The sequence below is a fragment of the Oryctolagus cuniculus genome, chromosome 20 (genome assembly GCF_051225735.1).
Source record: "Oryctolagus cuniculus isolate XC-2025 breed Fujian yellow rabbit chromosome 20, ASM5122573v1, whole genome shotgun sequence".
Taxonomy (NCBI): domain Eukaryota; kingdom Metazoa; phylum Chordata; class Mammalia; order Lagomorpha; family Leporidae; genus Oryctolagus; species Oryctolagus cuniculus.
In genome coordinates this window covers 5,986,885-5,999,312 of record NC_142886.1, presented here as the reverse complement: position 1 = coordinate 5,999,312, position 12,428 = coordinate 5,986,885, and positions in this window count along the sequence as shown.

Here is a 12,428-nt window from a genome sequence, read left to right as displayed (position 1 = left end):
TGCATCCTGAGTGTAGGAAACACTTTACGGGAGTTCTGTAGCATGCGATAAGTCTTCCGCCCTATGCGGGTTTTCAGTAGTCTGAGTAAAAGAGAAGCAGCTTACAGGATTTCTGTCCATTGGAAGTAGTGAGAGGCAGTTTACAAGAGTTCTAAATCTTGAGTGTAAGAAACACTTTACGGGAGTTCTGTAGCATGGGAGAAATCTTACGCACTATGCGGGTTTTCAGTAGTCTGAGTAAAAGAGAAGCAGCTAACAGGATTTCTGTCCATTGGAAGTAGTGAGAGGCAGTTTACAAGAGTTCTGCATCTTGAGTGTACAAAACACTTTACGGGAGTTCTGTAGCAGGGGAGAAGTCTTACGCCCTATGCGAGTTTTCAGTAGTCTGAGTAACAGAGAAGCAGCTTACAGGATTTCTGTACATTGGAAGTAGTGAGAGGCAGTTTACAGGAGTTCTGCATCCTCAGAGTGCGAACAGTTTACGGGAGTTCTCTAGCATGGGAGCAGTCTTACGCACTATTCGGGTTTTCAGTAGTCTGAGTAAAAGAGAAGCAGCTTACAGGATTTCTGTACATTGGAAGTAATGAGAGGCAGTTTACAGGAGTTCTGCATCCTGAGTGTAGGAAACACTTTACGGGAGTTCTGTAGCATGGAGTAGTCTTAGGCACTATGTGGGATTGCAGTAGTCTGAGTAAAAGAGAAGCAGCTTACAGGATTTCTGTACATTGGAAGTAGTGAGAGGCAGTTTACAGGAGTTCTGCATCCTGAGTGTAGGAAACACATTACGGGAGTTCTGTAGCATTGGAGTAGTCTTACGCACTATGCGTGTTTTCAGTAGTCTGAGTAACAGAGAAGCAGCTTACAGGATTTCTGTACATTGGAAGTAGTGAGAGGCAGTTTACAGGAGTTCTGCATCCTGAGTGTAGGAAACACATTACGGGAGTTCTGTAGCATGGGAGTAGTCTTACGCACTATGCGTGTTTTCAGTAGTCTGAGTAAAAGAGAAGGAGCTTACAGGATTTCTGTACATTGGAAGTAGTGAGAGGCAGGTAAAAAGAGTTCTGCATCCTGAGTGTAGGAAACACTTTACAGAGTTCTGTAGCATGGGAGTAGTCTTATGCACTATGCGGGTTTTCAGTAGTCTGAGTAAAAGAGAACCAGCTTACAGGATTTCTGTACATTGGAAGTAGTGAGAGGCAGTTTACAAGAGTTCTGCATCCTGAGTGTAGGAAACAGTTTACGGGAGTTCTGTAGCATGGGATAAATCTTACGCCCTATGCAAGTTTTCAGTAGTCTGAGTAAAAGAGAAGCAGCTTACAGGATTTCTGTACATTGGAAGTAGTGAGAGGCAGTTTACAGGAGTTCTGCATTCTGAGTATAGGAAGCACTTTACGGGATTTCCGTAGCATGGGAGTAGTCTTACGCACTATGCGGGTTTTCAGTAGCCTGAGTAAAAGAGAAGCAGCTTACAGGATATCTATACATTGGAAGTAGTGAGAGGGAGTTTACAGGAGTTTTGCATCCTGAGTGTAGGAAACACTTTACGGGAGTTCTGTAGCATGGGAGTAGTCTTACGCACTATGCGGGTTTTCAGTAGTCTGAGTAAAAGAGAAGCAGCTTACAGGATTTCTGTACATTGGAAGTAGTGAGAGTCAGTTCACAGGAGTTCTGCATCCTGAGTATAGGAAACACTTTACGGGAGTTCTGTAGCATGGGATAAGTCTTACAACCTATGCAATTTTTCAGTAGTCTGAGTAAAAGAGAAGCAGCTTACAGGATTTCTGTCCATTGGAAGTAGTGAGAGGCAGTTTACAGGAGTTCTGCATCCTGAGTGTAGGAAACACTTTACGGGATTTCTGTAGCATGGGAGTAGTCTTACGCACTATGTGGGTTTTCAGTAGTCTGAGTAAAAGAGAAGCAGCTTACAGGATTTCTGTACATTGGAAGTAGTGAGAGTCAGTTCACAGGAGTTCTGCATTCAGTATAGGAGACACTTTACGGGAGTTCTGTAGCATGGGAGTAGTCTTACGCACTATGCGGGTTTTCAGTAGTCTGAGTAAAAGAGAAGCAGCTTACAGGATTTCTGTACATTGGAAGTAGAGAGACGCAGTTTAAATGAGTTCTAGATCCAGTGTAGGAGACACTTTACGGGAATTCTGTAGCATGGGAGTAGTCTTACGCACTATGCGCGTTTTCAGTAGTCTGAGTAAAAGAGAAGCAGCTTACAGGATTTCTGTACATTGGAAGTAGTGAGAGTCAGTTCACAGGAGTTCTGCATCCTGAGTATGGGAAACCCTTTATGGGAGTTGTGTAGCATTGGAGTAGTCTTACGCAATATGCGGGTTTTCAGTAGTCTGAGTAAAAGAGAAGCAGCTTACAGGATTTCTGTACATTGGAAGTAGTGAGAGGCAGTTTAAATGAGTTCTGCATTCAGTATAGGAGACACTTTACGGGAGTTCTGTAGCATGGGAGTAGTCTTACGGACTATGCGGGTTTTCAGTAGTCTGAGTAAAAGAGAAGCAGCTTACAGGATTTCTGTACATTGGAAGTAGTGAGAGGCAGTTTAAAAGAATTCTGCATCCTGGGTGTAGAAAACATTTTAAGGGAGTTCTGTAACATGGGAGTAGTCTTACGCACTATGCGGGTTTTCAGTAGTCTGAGTAAAAGAGAAGCAGCTTACAGGATTTCTGTACATTGGAAGTAGTGAGAGGCAGTTTACAAGAGTTCTAAATCTTGAGTGTAAGAAACACTTTACGGGAGTTCTGTAGCATGGGAGAAATCTTATGCACTATGCGGGTTTTCAGTAGTCTGAGTAAAAGAGAACGAGCTTATAGGATTTCTGTACATTGGAAGTAGTGAGAGGCAGTTTACAAGAGTTCTGCATCCTGAGGGTAGGAAACAGTTTACGGGAGTTCTGTAGCATGGGATAAATCTTATGCCCTATGCAAGTTTTCAGTAGTCTGAGTAAAAGAGAAGCAGCTTACAGGATTTCTGCACATTGGAAGTAGTGAGAGGCAGTTTACAGGAGTTCTGCATTCTGAGTGTAGGAAACACTTTACGGGATTTCCGTAGCATGGGAGTAGTCTTACGCACTATGCGGGTTTTCAGTAGCCTGAGTAAAAGAGAAGCAGCTTACAGGATATCTATACATTGGAAGTAGTGAGAGGGAGTTTACAGGAGTTTTGCATCCTGAGTGTAGGAAACACTTTACGGGAGTTCTGTAGCATGGGTGTAGTCTTACGCACTATGCGGGTTTTCAGTAGTCTGAGTAAAAGAGAAGCAGCTTACAGGATTTCTGTACATTGGAAGTAGTGAGAGGCAGTTTAAATGAGTTCTGCATTCAGTATAGGAGACACTTTACGGGAGTTCTGTAGCATGGGAGTAGTCTTACGCAGTATGCGAGTTTTCAGTAGCCTGAGTAAAAGTGAAGCAGCTTACGGGATTTCTGTACATTGGAAGTAGTGAGAGGCAGTTTACAGGAGTTCTGCATCCTGAGTGTAGGAAACACTTTACGGGCGTTCTGTAGCATGGGAGTAGTCTTATGCACTATGCGGGTTTTCTGTAGTCTGAGTAAAAGAGAAGCAGCTTACAGGATTTCTGTACATTGGAAGTAGTGAGAGGCAGTTTAAAGGATTTCTGCATCCTGAGGGCAGGAAACACTTTACGGGAGTTCTGTAGCATGGGATAAGTCTTACAACCTATGCAATTTTTCAGTAGTCTGAGTAAAAGAGAAGCAGCTTACAGGATTTCTGTCCATTGGAAGTAGTGAGAGGCAGTTTACAGGAGTTCTGCATCCTGAGTGTAGGAAACACTTTACGGGATTTCCGTAGCATGGGAGTAGTCTTACGCACTATGTGGGTTTTCAGTAGTCTGAGTAAAAGAGAAGCAGCTTACAGGATTTCTGTACATTGGAAGTAGTGAGAGGCAGTTTACAGGAGTTCTGCATCCTGAGTGTAGGAAACACTTTACGGGAGTTCTGTAGCATGGGAGTAGTCTTACGCACTATGCGTGTTTTCAGTAGTCTGAGTAAAAGAGAAGCAGCTTACAGGATTTCTGTACATTGGAAGTAGTGAGAGGCAGTTTACAGGAGTTCTGCATCCTGAGTGTAGGAAACACTTTATGGGAGTTTTGTACCATGGGATAAGTCTTAAGCCCTATGCGGGTTTTCAGTAGTCTGAGTAACAGAGAAGCAGCTTACAGGATTTCTGTACATTGGAAGTAGTGAGAGGCAGTTTACAGGAGTTCTGCATCCAGTGTAGGAAACACTTTATGGGAGTTCTGTAGCATGGGATAAGTCTTACAACCTATGCAAGTTTTCAGTAGTCTGAGTAAAAGAGAAGCAGCTTACAGGATTTGTGTACATTGGAAGTAGCGATAGGCACTTTACAGAAGTTCTGCATCTTGAGTGTAGAAAAACTTTACAGGAGTTCTGTAGCATTTGAGTAATCTTATGCAATATGCGAGTTTTCAGTAGTCTGAGTAAAAGAGAAGCAGCTTACAGGATTTCTCTTAGCTGCAAGTAGTGAGAAGCAGTTTACAGGACTTCTGCATCCTGAGTGTAGGAAACACTTTACGGGAGTTCTGTAGCATGGGAGTAGTCTTACGCACTATGCGGGTTTTCAGTAGTCTGAGTAAAAGAGAAGCAGCTTACAGGATTTCTGTACATTGGAAGTAGTGAGAGGTAGTTTACAGGAGTTCTGCATCCAGTGTAGAAAACACTTTTCGGGAGTTCTGTAGCATGGGAGTAGTCTTACGCACTATGCGGGTTTTCAGTAGTCTGAGTAAAAGAGAAGCAGCTTATAGGGTTTGTGTACATTGGAACTAGTGAGAGGCAGTTAACAGGAGTTCTGCATCCTGAGTGTAGAAAACACTTTACGGGAGTTCTGTAGCTTCGGAGTAGTCTTACGCAACTATGCAGGTTTTCAGTAGTCTAAGTAAAAGAGAAGCAGCTTACAGGATTTCTGTACTTTGGAAGTAGTGAGAGGCAGTTTGCAGGAGTTCTTCATCCTGAGTGTAGGAAACACTTTACCGGAGTTCTGTAGCATGGGAGTAGTCTTAGGCACTATGCGGGTTTTCAGCAGTCTGAGTAAAAGAGAAGCAGCTTACAGGATTTCTGTACATTGGAAGTAGTGAGAGGCAGTTTACAGGTGTACTGCATCCTGAGTGTAGGAAACACTTTACGGGAGTTCTTTAGAATGGGAGTAGTCTTAACGCACAATGCGGGTTTTCAGTAGTCTGAGTAAAAGAGAAGCAGCTTACAGGATTTCTGTTAGCTGGAAGTAGAAAGACGCAGTTAAATGGAGTTTTGCATCCTGAGTGTAGGAGACAGTTTACGGGAGTTCTGTAGCATGGGAGTAGTCTTACGCACTATGCGGGTTTTCAGTAGTCTGAGTAAAAGAGAAGCAGCTTACAGGATTTGTGTACATTGGAAGTAGTGAGAGGCAGTTTACAGGAGTTCTGCATCCTGAGTGTAGGAAACACTTTACGGGAGTTCTGTAGCATGCGACAAGTCTTCCGCCCTATGCGGGTTTTCAGTAGTCTGAGTAAAAGAGAAGCAGCTTACAGGATTTCTGTCCATTGGAAGTAGTGAGAGGCAGTTTACAAGAGTTCTAAATCTTGAGTGTAAGAAACACTTTACGGGAGTTCTGTAGCATGGGAGAAATCTTACGCACTATGCGGGTTTTCAGTAGTCTGAGTAAAAGAGAAGCAGCTAACAGGATTTCTGTCCATTGGAAGTAGTGAGAGGCAGTTTACAAGAGTTCTGCATCTTGAGTGTACAAAACACTTTACGGGAGTTCTGTAGCATGGGAGAAGTCTTACGCCCTATGCGAGTTTTCAGTAGTCTGAGTAACAGAGAAGCAGCTTACAGGATTTCTGTACATTGGAAGTAGTGAGAGGCAGTTTACAGGAGTTCTGCATCCTGAGTGTAGGAAACACATTACGGGAGTTCTGCAGCATGGGAGTAGTCTTACGCACTATGCGTGTTTTCAGTAGTCTGAGTAAAAGAGAAGCAGCTTACAGGATTTCTGTACATTGGAAGTAGTGAGAGGCAGTTTAAAGGAGTTCTGCATCCTGAGTGTAGGAAACACTTTACAGAGTTCTGTAGCATGGGAGTAGTCTTATGCACTATGCGGGTTTTCAGTAGTCTGAGTAAAAGAGAACCAGCTTACAGGATTTCTGTACATTGGAAGTAGTGAGAGGCAGTTTACAAGAGTTCTGCATCCTGAGTGTAGGAAACAGTTTACGGGAGTTCTGTAGCATGGGATAAATCTTACGCCCTATGCAAGTTTTCAGTAGTCTGAGTAAAAGAGAAGCAGCTTACAGGATTTCTGTACATTGGAAGTAGTGAGAGGGAGTTTACAGGAGTTCTGCATCCTGAGTGTAGAAAACACTTTACAGGAGTTCTGCAGCATGGTAGTAGTCTTACGCACTATGCAGGTTTTCAGTAGTCTGAGTAAAAGAGAAGCAGCTTACAGGATATCTATACATTGGAAGTAGTGAGAGGGAGTTTACAGGAGTTTTGCATCCTGAGTGTAGAAAACACTTTACGGGAGTTCTGTAGCATGGGAGTAGTCTTACGCACTATGCGGGTTTTCAGTAGTCTGAGTAAAAGAGAAGCAGCTTACAAGATTTCTGTACATTGGAAGTAGTGAGAGGCAGTTTAAATGAGTTCTAGATCCAGTGTAGGAGACACTTTACGGGAATTCTGTAGCATGGGAGTAGTCTTACGCACTATGCGCGTTTTCAGTAGTCTGAGTAAAAGTGAAGCAGCTTACAGGATTTCTGTACATTGGAAGTAGTGAGAGTCAGTTCACAGGAGTTCTGCATCCTGAGTATAGTAAACCCTTTATGGGAGTTGTGTAGCATTGGAGTAGTCTTACGCATTATGCGGGTTTTCAGTAGTCTGAGTAAAAGAGAAGCAGCTTACAGGATTTCTGTCCATTGGAAGTAGTGAGAGGCAGTTTACAGGAGTTCTGCATCCTGAGTGTAGGAAACACTTTACGGGAGTTCTGTAGCATGCGATAAGTCTTCCGCCCTATGCGGGATTTCAGTAGTCTGAGTAAAAGAGAAGCAGCTTACAGGATTTCTGTCCATTGGAAGTAGTGAGAGGCAGTTTACAAGAGTTCTAAATCTTGAGTGTAAGAAACACTTTACGGGAGTTCTGTAGCATGGGAGAAATCTTACGCACAATGCGGGTTTTCAGTAGTCTGAGTAAAAGAGAAGCAGCTAACAGGATTTCTGTCCATTGGAAGTAGTGAGAGGCAGTTTACAAGAGTTCTGCATCTTGAGTGTACAAAACACTTTACGGGAGTTCTGTAGCAGGGGAGAAGTCTTACGCCCTATGCGAGTTTTCAGTAGTCTGAGTAACAGAGAAGCAGCTTACAGGATTTCTGTACATTGGAAGTAGTGAGAGGCAGTTTACAGGAGTTCTGCATCCTCAGAGTGCGAACAGTTTACGGGAGTTCTGTAGCATGGGAGCAGTCTTACGCACTATTCGGGTTTTCAGTAGTCTGAGTAAAAGAGAAGCAGCTTACAGGATTTCTGTACATTGGAAGTAATGAGAGGCAGTTTACAGGAGTTCCGCATCCTGAGTGTAGGAAACATTTTACGGGAGTTCTGTAGCATGGAGTAGTCTTAGGCACTATGTGGGATTGCAGTAGTCTGAGTAAAAGAGAAGCAGCTTACAGGATTTCTGTACATTGGAAGTAGTGAGAGGCAGTTTACAGGAGTTCTGCATCCTGAGTGTAGGAAACACATTACGGGAGTTATGTAGCATTGGAGTAGTCTTACGCACTATGCGTGTTTTCAGTAGTCTGAGTAAAAGAGAAGCAGCTTACAGGATTTCTGTACATTGGAAGTAGTGAGAGGCAGTTTACAGGAGTTCTGCATCCTGAGTGTAGGAAACACATTACGGGAGTTCTGTAGCATGGGAGTAGTCTTACGCACTATGCGTGTTTTCAGTAGTCTGAGTAAAAGAGAAGGAGCTTACAGGATTTCTGTACATTGGAAGTAGTGAGAGGCAGTTAAAAAGAGTTCTGCATCCTGAGTGTAGGAAACACTTTACAGAGTTCTGTAGCATGGGAGTAGTCTTATGCACTATGCGGGTTTTCAGTAGTCTGAGTAAAAGAGAACCAGCTTACAGGATTTCTGTACATTGGAAGTAGTGAGAGGCAGTTTACAAGAGTTCTGCATCCTGAGTGTAGGAAACAGTTTACGGGAGTTCTGTAGCATGGGATAAATCTTACGCCCTATGCAAGTTTTCAGTAGTCTGAGTAAAAGAGAAGCAGCTTACAGGATTTCTGTACATTGGAAGTAGTGAGAGGCAGTTTACAGGAGTTCTGCATTCTGAGTATAGGAAGCACTTTACGGGATTTCCGTAGCATGGGAGTAGTCTTACGCACTTTGCGGGTTTTCAGTAGCCTGAGTAAAAGAGAAGCAGCTTACAGGATATCTATACATTGGAAGTAGTGAGAGGGAGTTTACAGGAGTTTTGCATCCTGAGTGTAGGAAACACTTTACGGGAGTTCTGTAGCATGGGAGTAGTCTTACGCACTATGCGGGTTTTCAGTAGTCTGAGTAAAAGAGAAGCAGCTTACAGGATTTCTGTACATTGGAAGTAGTGAGAGTCAGTTCACAGGAGTTCTGCATCCTGAGTATAGGAAACACTTTACGGGAGTTCTGTAGCATGGGATAAGTCTTACAACCTATGCAATTTTTCAGTAGTCTGAGTAAAAGAGAAGCAGCTTACAGGATTTCTGTCCATTGGAAGTAGTGAGAGGCAGTTTACAGGAGTTCTGCATCCTGAGTGTAGGAAACACTTTACGGGATTTCCGTAGCATGGGAGTAGTCTTACGCACTATGTGGGTTTTCAGTAGTCTGAGTAAAAGAGAAGCAGCTTACAGGATTTCTGTACATTGGAAGTAGTGAGAGTCAGTTCACAGGAGTTCTGCATTCAGTATAGGAGACACTTTACGGGAGTTCTGTAGCATGGGAGTAGTCTTACGCACTATGCGGGTTTTCAGTAGTCTGAGTAAAAGAGAAGCAGCTTACAGGATTTCTGTACATTGGAAGTAGAGAGACGCAGTTTAAATGAGTTCTAGATCCAGTGTAGGAGACACTTTACGGGAATTCTGTAGCATGGGAGTAGTCTTACGCACTATGCGCGTTTTCAGTAGTCTGAGTAAAAGAGAAGCAGCTTACAGGATTTCTGTACATTGGAAGTAGTGAGAGTCAGTTCACAGGAGTTCTGCATCCTGAGTATAGGAAACCCTTTATGGGAGTTGTGTAGCATTGGAGTAGTCTTACGCAATATGCGGGTTTTCAGTAGTCTGAGTAAAAGAGAAGCAGCTTACAGGATTTCTGTACATTGGAAGTAGTGAGAGGCAGTTTAAATGAGTTCTGCATTCAGTATAGGAGACACTTTACGGGAGTTCTGTAGCATGGGAGTAGTCTTACGGACTATGCGGGTTTTCAGTAGTCTGAGTAAAAGAGAAGCAGCTTACAGGATTTCTGTACATTGGAAGTAGTGAGAGGCAGTTTAAAAGAATTCTGCATCCTGGGTGTAGAAAACATTTTAAGGGAGTTCTGTAACATGGGAGTAGTCTTACGCACTATGCGGGTTTTCAGTAGTCTGAGTAAAAGTGAAGCAGCTTACAGGATTTCTGTACATTGGAAGTAGTGAGAGGCAGTTTACAGGAGTTCTGCATCCAGTGTAGGAAACACTTTACGGGAGTTCTGTAGCATGGGAGTAGTCTTACGCACTATGCGGGTTTTCAGTAGTCTGAGTAAAAGAGAAGCAGCTTACAGGATTTCTGTACATTGGAAGTAGTGAGAGGCAGTTTACAAGAGTTCTAAATCTTGAGTGTAAGAAACACTTTACGGGAGTTCTGTAGCATGGGAGAAATCTTATGCACTATGCGGGTTTTCAGTAGTCTGAGTAAAAGAGAACCAGCTTATAGGATTTCTGTACATTGGAAGTAGTGAGAGGCAGTTTACAAGAGTTCTGCATCCTGAGGGTAGGAAACAGTTTACGGGAGTTCTGTAGCATGGGATAAATCTTATGCCCTATGCAAGTTTTCAGTAGTCTGAGTAAAAGAGAAGCAGCTTACAGGATTTCTGCACATTGGAAGTAGTGAGAGGCAGTTTACAGGAGTTCTGCATTCTGAGTGTAGGAAACACTTTACGGGATTTCCGTAGCATGGGAGTAGTCTTACGCACTATGCGGGTTTTCAGTAGCCTGAGTAAAAGAGAAGCAGCTTACAGGATATCTATACATTGGAAGTAGTGAGAGGGAGTTTACAGGAGTTTTGCATCCTGAGTGTAGTAAACACTTTACGGGAGTTCTGTAGCATGGGTGTAGTCTTACGCACTATGCGGGTTTTCAGTAGTCTGAGTAAAAGAGAAGCAGCTTACAGGATTTCTGTACATTGGAAGTAGTGAGAGGCAGTTTAAATGAGTTCTGCATTCAGTATAGGAGACACTTTACGGGAGTTCTGTAGCATGGGAGTAGTCTTACGCAGTATGCGAGTTTTCAGTAGCCTGAGTAAAAGTGAAGCAGCTTACGGGATTTCTGTACATTGGAAGTAGTGAGAGGCAGTTTACAGGAGTTCTGCATCCTGAGTGTAGGAAACACTTTACGGGCGTTCTGTAGCATGGGAGTAGTCTTATGCACTATGCGGGTTTTCTGTAGTCTGAGTAAAAGAGAAGCAGCTTACAGGATTTCTGTACATTGGAAGTAGTGAGAGGCAGTTTACAGGAGTTCTGCATCCTGAGGGCAGGAAACACTTTACGGGAGTTCTGTATCATGGGATAAGTCTTACAACCTATGCAATTTTTCAGTAGTCTGAGTAAAAGAGAAGCAGCTTACAGGATTTCTGTACATTGGAAGTAGTGAGAGGCAGTTTAAAAGAATTCTGCATCCTGGGTGTAGAAAACATTTTAAGGGAGTTCTGTAACATGGGAGTAGTCTTACGCACTATGCGGGTTTTCAGTAGTCTGAGTAAAAGTGAAGCAGCTTACAGGATTTCTGTACATTGGAAGTAGTGAGAGGCAGTTTACAGGAGTTCTGCATCCAGTGTAGGAAACACTTTACGGGAGTTCTGTAGCATGGGAGTAGTCTTACGCACTATGCGGGTTTTCAGTAGTCTGAGTAAAAGAGAAGCAGCTTACAGGATTTCTGTACATTGGAAGTAGTGAGAGGCAGTTTACAAGAGTTCTAAATCTTGAGTGTAAGAAACACTTTACGGGAGTTCTGTAGCATGGGAGAAATCTTATGCACTATGCGGGTTTTCAGTAGTCTGAGTAAAAGAGAACCAGCTTATAGGATTTCTGTACATTGGAAGTAGTGAGAGGCAGTTTACAAGAGTTCTGCATCCTGAGGGTAGGAAACAGTTTACGGGAGTTCTGTAGCATGGGATAAATCTTATGCCCTATGCAAGTTTTCAGTAGTCTGAGTAAAAGAGAAGCAGCTTACAGGATTTCTGCACATTGGAAGTAGTGAGAGGCAGTTTACAGGAGTTCTGCATTCTGAGTGTAGGAAACACTTTACGGGATTTCCGTAGCATGGGAGTAGTCTTACGCACTATGCGGGTTTTCAGTAGCCTGAGTAAAAGAGAAGCAGCTTACAGGATATCTATACATTGGAAGTAGTGAGAGGGAGTTTACAGGAGTTTTGCATCCTGAGTGTAGGAAACACTTTACGGGAGTTCTGTAGCATGGGTGTAGTCTTACGCACTATGCGGGTTTTCAGTAGTCTGAGTAAAAGAGAAGCAGCTTACAGGATTTCTGTACATTGGAAGTAGTGAGAGGCAGTTTAAATGAGTTCTGCATTCAGTATAGGAGACACTTTACGGGAGTTCTGTAGCATGGGAGTAGTCTTACGCAGTATGCGAGTTTTCAGTAGCCTGAGTAAAAGTGAAGCAGCTTACGGGATTTCTGTACATTGGAAGTAGTGAGAGGCAGTTTACAGGAGTTCTGCATCCTGAGTGTAGGAAACACTTTACGGGCGTTCTGTAGCATGGGAGTAGTCTTATGCACTATGCGGGTTTTCTGTAGTCTGAGTAAAAGAGAAGCAGCTTACAGGATTTCTGTACATTGGAAGTAGTGAGAGGCAGTTTACAGGAGTTCTGCATCCTGAGGGCAGGAAACACTTTACGGGAGTTCTGTAGCATGGGATAAGTCTTACAACCTATGCAATTTTTCAGTAGTCTGAGTAAAAGAGAAGCAGCTTACAGGATTTCTGTCCATTGGAAGTAGTGAGAGGCAGTTTACAGGAGTTCTGCATCCTGAGTGTAGGAAACACTTTACGGGATTTCCGTAGCATGGGAGTAGTCTTACGCACTATGTGGGTTTTCAGTAGTCTGAGTAAAAGAGAAGCAGCTTACAGGATTTCTGTACATTGGAAGTAGTGAGAGGCAGTTTACAGGAGT